We start from the raw sequence: 7,545 nt of genomic DNA on the forward strand, positions 1-7,545 counted from the left end.
CAAAGGATCATGGGAGTGTTTCTGATCAGCTCTTGGAGTATTCTAGTAAAGGCAGTTGCTTGTTTTAACTCACAGCTTCTGTCTGTTTTTTCTTTCTTTCGTTCGCAGCACAGCTCACTGACCACAACATTTTAATAAAAAAAGACTGAAAGAATAAAGCCAATTTATTCAAGGTGATTAGTTTAGGAGAACAATCTAAAACCTGGTCTAACCAGCAATTAAGTCTCCCTACATCACTTATCAATAAAGACTTAAATCAGGTAAAAGTGGGTAAAACGTTCAAAAAATACAGGGTCATCCATATTTGGAGCATTGTAGCGGTATGCTGGGGATGGATGGGCAGAACCAGCACTAACAGCTCCAAACTCAAGATAGCTAGACACAACAGGCTCCTAGCTACTGGCAACTAGTCACTATAGCTACGAGGCCTTGTGACTCAGCAGCACCCAGAGGTCTATGGAGAAGCCCTGGCCTACTCAACATGACGTATGTACTCCAGATGTCATGATGCCAGGTCACCTGTTGTTTGTCTATATCAAGCCTGACAGCACACCAATAAATGCTTTTGCTCTTCACCGGAGGTGTGCTCTTACATAACTTACATCTGCCACATTGGTGACCCTGACAAGGGTCTAACCATGGTTAGACCCAACAATGAACTCTGCAATCCTGAGCAATGACTGCAAACTTTCGCAAACAGCTCACTTGTGGACAAAGAACCTTCTCTTCGCAAGCCTAAGCAACACCTGCAACATTTCTGCACAACACAGCTAGTTTGCCACAAACTGGCTAACTAGATTTTACAAACAACTTCAGCAGGTCATCAACAAAGACATTAATCAAGCACGAGGTCATCGCTTCACTACACGGTCGACTGAACATGCAACAGGTTTGGAAAGTCAAAACGATATGACCTAAACTGTTGTTTTCTGCCTCACAAACTGAGAAACCAGCTGCAATGACTAGGCAAAACTGTTGTATACATCAAAAGCTACCTGGAAATGCTTGACAAAGCATAGCATGGTAGCCACAGTTTTGCAAAATGTTTACACTCCCCAAACTCCAGTATCTGAAGGGGTCATAAATCAGAAAGGTCTGCTGTTGTCAACACAGGTTTTTCAAACTTGCCTCTTCAGACTTTGAATCATTTGTATCTCAGTAGCTGTGACTGGAGGGAGCCCCCGCACCCCCCCCCCCCCACCCACCCATGTTTCAACCAGTTACTCCCACAGGGAAAACTACTGAACCCAGGAACAACCAGCAACCCCCACCCAAGGGATGAAGCCTGGGTTCCGAGGGACAACTATTAACTCCCCCGAGAGAAGAGCACATGTCCTGGAGGGTAGGCAGCCAACCCCCACCCAATGAAAGAATCGACCCAGGTATTGACCTGTGAAATAAAAGATTTTTATCGCCTGTCTGAGACCTCGAACTGCAGGGAAAACTCATTGCAACAGAGTTTGGTCTCCTGCTCAACATAGCATTGCCTACACGCCGGCTGGACAGCCAGAAGATTTTTTTGCGGCTCTGGCAGTCGCTCTGGAGAGCTTCACCTGCCACCTCCTGTATGACACTGCAGATTTTGAGCAGCAATGGACCATCGCTCTGTAGAGCGCCACCTGCCAGCTCCTGTATGTCATTGTTGGTTTCAGCTGCTACTAGACATTCATCAGATGCAAGGATCGACAATGAGATAGACAACAGACTCGCCAAGGCAAATAGCGCCTTTGGAAGACTACACAAAAGAGTCTGGAAAAACAACCAACTGAAAAACCTCACAAAGATAAGCGTATACAGAGCCGTTGTCATACCCACACTCCTGTTCGGCTCCGAATCATGGGTCCTCTACCGGCATCACCTACGGCTCCTAGAACGCTTCCACCAGCGTTGTCTCCGCTCCATCCTCAACATCCATTGGAGCGCTTTCATCCCTAACGTCGAAGTACTCGAGATGGCAGAGGTCGACAGCATCGAGTCCACGCTGCTGAAGATCCAGCTGCGCTGGATGGGTCACGTCTCCAGAATGGAGGACCATCGCCTTCCCAAGATCGTGTTATATGGCGAGCTCTCCGTTGGCCACCGTGACAGAGGTGCACCAAAGAAAAGGTACAAGGACTGCCTAAAGAAATCTCTTGGTGCCTGCCCCATTGACCACCGCCAGTGGGCTGATATCGCCTCAAACCGTGCATCTTGGCGCCTCACAGTTTGGCGGGCAGCAACCTCCTTTGAAGAAGACCGCAGAGCCCACCTCACTGACAAAAGGCAAAGGAGGAAAAACCCAACACCCAACCCCAACCAACCAATTTTCCCCTGCAGCCGCTGCAACCGTGTCTGCCTGTCCCGCATCGGACTTGTCAGCCACAAACGAGCCTGCAGCTGACGTGGACTTTTACCCCCTCCATAAATCTTCGTCCGCGAAGCCAAGCCAAAGAAGAAAGAGACACTCTAAACTTAACTCTTTCCTGGCAGACTTTGGGATTGGCACTACAGACTCTTACATTTACCAACAACCTGTTTACAGTATGGACATTTAGTTTCAAATACAGTTCTGAGTTTCTCATGTGTCTTAACTGTAAATTGTCTGCAATCAATGTTGATTTTTCACAACTGTCCCTGATTACCTTTTGCAGATCTTGTGTCTCATACAATTCATTTTGTCAATGATTGTTTTTTGACTTACCAATTGATTGTACACTTCCTTCCCCAGCAGCTTTTGTTCACAATGCACCTGTAGCCTGCATGATTTTATGCAGTACAATGCATTGGCACAGCGCCATGCACACGACATGTCGGTTTCACTCTCCCTGCACGGTTCTACGCAGCATATCGGCATTCATGTCTGTACTCGGACAGAACTGCTGAACTATTTGGTCACTTACTGCTGGTTCTGGGGGGAGCTGTGTAGTGGTATGCTGGGTGGGGGGGGGGGGGGAGTGGGCAGAACCAGCACTAACAGCTCCAAACTCATGATAGCTAGACACAACAGTCTCCTAGCTACTGGCAACTTGCCACTACAGCTATGAGGCCTTGCAACTCAGCAGCACCCGGAGTTCTACGGAGAAGACCTGGCCTACTCAAGGTGAATGTCACGAGGTAGTACGTACTCCAGATGTCACCAGTTGTTTGTCTATTATCAAGCCTGACGGGACGTCAATAAATGCTTTTGCTCTTCTCTGGCTGAAACATGAGGTGTGGTTTTGTTATTCATCATATTTCAACATGATAGCATATGTCCATAACTTACATCTGCCACACCATATACATTAGCAAATGCTACAACTTTATATTATTTCCCTGTTATAATAACAAAATGACCATTTGTGCCTGTGACAACATTATGTTGAACAAAGGAAATTGTATGATCTATAAATCTCAATACCCCTCTGGATTTAGCCTGGAATGAAGTGATACTGCAGCCAATTCCACTGTCTAAAAAGGTGTGTGTTATCACTTTTGCATATAATCATTTGTTGTCAAAATATAATTGGAACCTTAATTTTTTTTTAACGCAAGCAAAAATCTTATTTTGTTTTACAGGATGATTCATACTATTAACTTTAAAACTAATTAAATTCATAGCTTGACTCATTTTAAATACTTTTAAAAAAGTTTTAAAAACGAGCAAGTAAAAACTAAATGCAGTTAGATTTAACAAAGGTTGAAAATAAGCTAACCAAAAACAGTTGTTTTCTTCATGGCCAAAGCAGCTTCCAGAGTCAACATCAACTACATCCTCCCTCCCTCTCACCCCTCCCCCCAGCCAGAAAGCTGACCAGTGGACTGCCGGAAAACTAACAACTCTTTTATCCAACTCCCCAAATTCCTGCTGGCAGAACTCCAATATTATAGTGAGATCTAAAATGTTTCCAAGCTAGTCAAAATATTTCTACTACAATTAATTGCCGAGGTCAGATTTTCACAAAACTGATACTACATTTTAAACCATTGAGAACAAAAGAAAAACTTTAAATTAAAAATATAGAAATAAAAATATTAATTTAAATGGTTATGACAGAATCAGTAAGCTAAACAGGGGACCAATGGCTCAGTGCCCACAAGGTCTGATTGATTACAACAGCCAATGGCCCAAGGCCAAGTACAGGAGAGCTGGAGGGTCCAGCCCAGGTAATTTACATAGCCACAATGGCCCAGTTCCAGCAAGGTCTAGTCAATTACAAAGGCCAATGGCCCAAGGCCAAGTACAAAGATACTTAAAGGGGCTAATGATCAGGTGAGCACAGATGAGTGGGGTGGGTTTGTGACAGTCACAACCCTCCACAATACACTCCTTAATTTTTTTTGATGCAAGGAAAAATTTTATTTCATTTTACAGGATGATTCATACTATTAACTTTAAAATTAATTAAATTCATAGCTTTGCCCTCACTGAAACTTCAAAATTGTTTTTTTTCTTTTCAAATTGTGGAAAATTTCAGTGACCTGAAGCAACAATTTTCTCTCTCTGCACTTTGCTTTTCAGAGACCTCCCTACTCATGCTACTGATTTCTAACTTCCAATTTTGGCCTTCCATGACCAAGGAGTTAAATATTCATAGAAGAATGATGCATGGACAATTCTGCTGATCACCATCGTACAAGTGAAGCTTGTACTGTGAGAGCTTGACCCGATTCAAGGAATTTAGATCCTGGTCCTTCATGTTGAAAGGTTTGCTTTTGATCACCAATTTGAAAGTATAAGATGCAGTAAAATTGAGGTGAACAGAAAAATGTCAAAAAATCTGGTAGGTTAGTGGACTGAATAGATGTACTCCAAGGATGAAAAATAAGAAACTCCTCACGAAACAATGAAAAAAGACATTCACTAGAAAAGGATTAAAGTATTTCTTCCACTATTCAAATAGTAGAGATATTAAATGTAGTAATTTCTGACATGTCAGAAGGAAGATTGTGCTCTTCTCAACCTTTTTTTTTGGCTCTTTCCCCTCTGCTCAAAGTTTATGGGCCCCCTTCTCTGTGAAGCAGTCAGGTTTAGTTGGTTTCTTCTGTATTTCTCTACTACCCACGATATGAAAAGCATTAAAAAAATTATGATTTTACTCTTTGCTTCCCCCCTCCCCCACCCCACTTAAATGTGCTACGGCCCCCAGTGAGAATGGCTGGATTAAATAGTTGATTATTGTTGGGCTGCCAAGGAACTTCAGCTACAATTCCTGGGGCCAGGATTACTATCTTCTTTTATATGTGAGATATCATCTCAGTTGCTTTCCCTTTAATGCCAAGGCTCAATGATGCTCAGTCAAATGCTGCATTTCTATAATTCAGCTTTTTGATCCATGTTTTGATAAAGAAAGTGATGAAATATCGAGCTCAGTGATCCTGACAAAATGCAGAAAAGGCAGTAGTCTGTAAGTTATTGGAAGTGCGACTGATCGATTCCATCATTTTTTCTCATCATTGAGAGTAAAGGGTGGTAATTAGCTCGATTTGTTTTATCCTTGTTGTGAATGGGATATACTTGAGCAATTTTCCACATTGCCTGGCAGATACAATATTGTAATTATACTGGAACGGTTTAGATAGCAGCATGGCTCTGGAGTGGACATCTTGAGTATTGAAACTGAGCTGTTTGCTTGGATACTCATATATCACATATATTTTATGACATTCACAGTCATCCTTGTTTTCCAGAGTCCTGCTCTAGTTTTCCCATCATACCCTCTTGTGGACATGTACTTAGCCTATCATCTGAAACAATTCCTTGATATAGACCTTCTATTATGGTGTAAACAGTATTTCTGGTCAATCTTTGGTCATGTTTCCTTCTCACAGGATCCTCCTCTTCTCAGCCAAGCCCTTTTCCAGGACAAATTGTTCTTTGGGAATAGTGTACTCTGCTTCAGAACTGATCCCAGTCCCGAAGAACTGGAATTCTTCCATCCTGGACCATACCTCAAATGAGGTATTGATCCTCAGCTTCCTGTTATTCTTTTGAGTTCAAAGTTCAGATTTATTATCAGAGTACACACATGAGATCACAACAACTCTGAGATTCTTTTTTACTGGGAGAGCAAAAAACTGTACTCAAGATAAGAGACGAATACAAAAGAGATAAATGTAAACAAACTTACCATGCAGTGCAAACAAATCAGAAATAATGAGCAAAAGAGTCCTCAAATGAGTGTCTGAGTTTGTTGTTTTGGAGTCTGATTGTGGCAGGATGAGCAACTGCAACCTGGTAATAGAACATTACACAGAATTCTTCTGTTTTTTATCTGGTTTTCTCACTTTTGAAAGTCTTCAATACACGTTCCCTCCATGCCATCAGTATCATCATATACCATAAATCTGGCTCACTCTCTTCCCTTTGCAGAATATTCTGCAGCTTCTCCACAATAACCTTTGCCAAATACCAGAGAGACAACATAACATGTCATATTTATGATGGCTGTTCAAGAAACACCTGCCTATTGCCAATGGTCTGGAATAAATTCATCAGCACGCTTTGCAATTTCTCCCTTGTTGTTCCATCCTAATTGATGTCAACGTGTGGACTCCACTCCTTTGAAGTCTTATTGGTCATAGCAACATCCACTGCTGAATACCAGTACAAGACTCCTGTACTTACTAGATGTTCATTTTTTTCAGACATCCTTATATTTACTAACATAAACTCTTTCTGCCTGTGGGGTGGCCATCACCGGAATCCAGGACACTCAGCCTCCTGATGCTACACAGTGACTCCATCTGTCCCTCAGGCTTTGCAACACTGAGCATATTGCAGATATTTCTGGCATCCATCATACCCAGAACATATGAAGTGAACTAAGTTTTCCTCATGCACCAGGAAGTTCAAACAAAAGACATAGAACAATACAGCACAGTACAGGCCCTTCAGCCCTTGATCTTGTGTCGACCCATATATTCCTTCCTTAAAAAAATGACTAAACCCTCCCTACCCCATAACCCTCTATTTATCTTTCATCCATGTGTCTAAGAGTCTCTTAAATGCCCCAATGTTTCAGCCTCCTCCACCACCACCAACCGGCAAGGCATTTCAAGCACCCACAACTCTCTGTGTAAAAAAAAATTTACCCCTGATTTCTCTCCTAAGCTTCCCTCTCTTAACTTTGCAAGTATGTCTTCTGGTGTTTGGAGATCCTGCCCTGGTGCTGGTGCTGAAACAAGTGCTGGTTGTCCACCTTATCTATGCCTCTCACAATCTGTTGACCTCTATTAAGTCTCCTCTCATCCTTCTATGCTCCAAAGAAAAAAGTGCAGCTCTGCTAACCTTGCTTCATAACCTTTCACAATCCAGGAATCATCCTGATAAATCTCCTCTGCACCCTCTCCATAGCTTCCACATCCTTCCTATTAATGAAGTGACCAGAACTGAACAAATTATCTGTGTGGTCTTATCAGAGATTTGTAGAGTTGTAACATGACCTCTCTACTGAACTCAATCTCCATAGACCTTCTTAACTATCCTATCAACCTTGAGGGATGTATGGATTTGAACCACAAGGTCCCTTTGTTTATCCACACTCTTAATTAACTGACCATTAACCCTGTACTCAGCCTTCTAGT

This window comes from Narcine bancroftii, chromosome 6 (assembly GCF_036971445.1).
Source record: "Narcine bancroftii isolate sNarBan1 chromosome 6, sNarBan1.hap1, whole genome shotgun sequence".
Lineage (NCBI taxonomy): Eukaryota > Metazoa > Chordata > Chondrichthyes > Torpediniformes > Narcinidae > Narcine > Narcine bancroftii.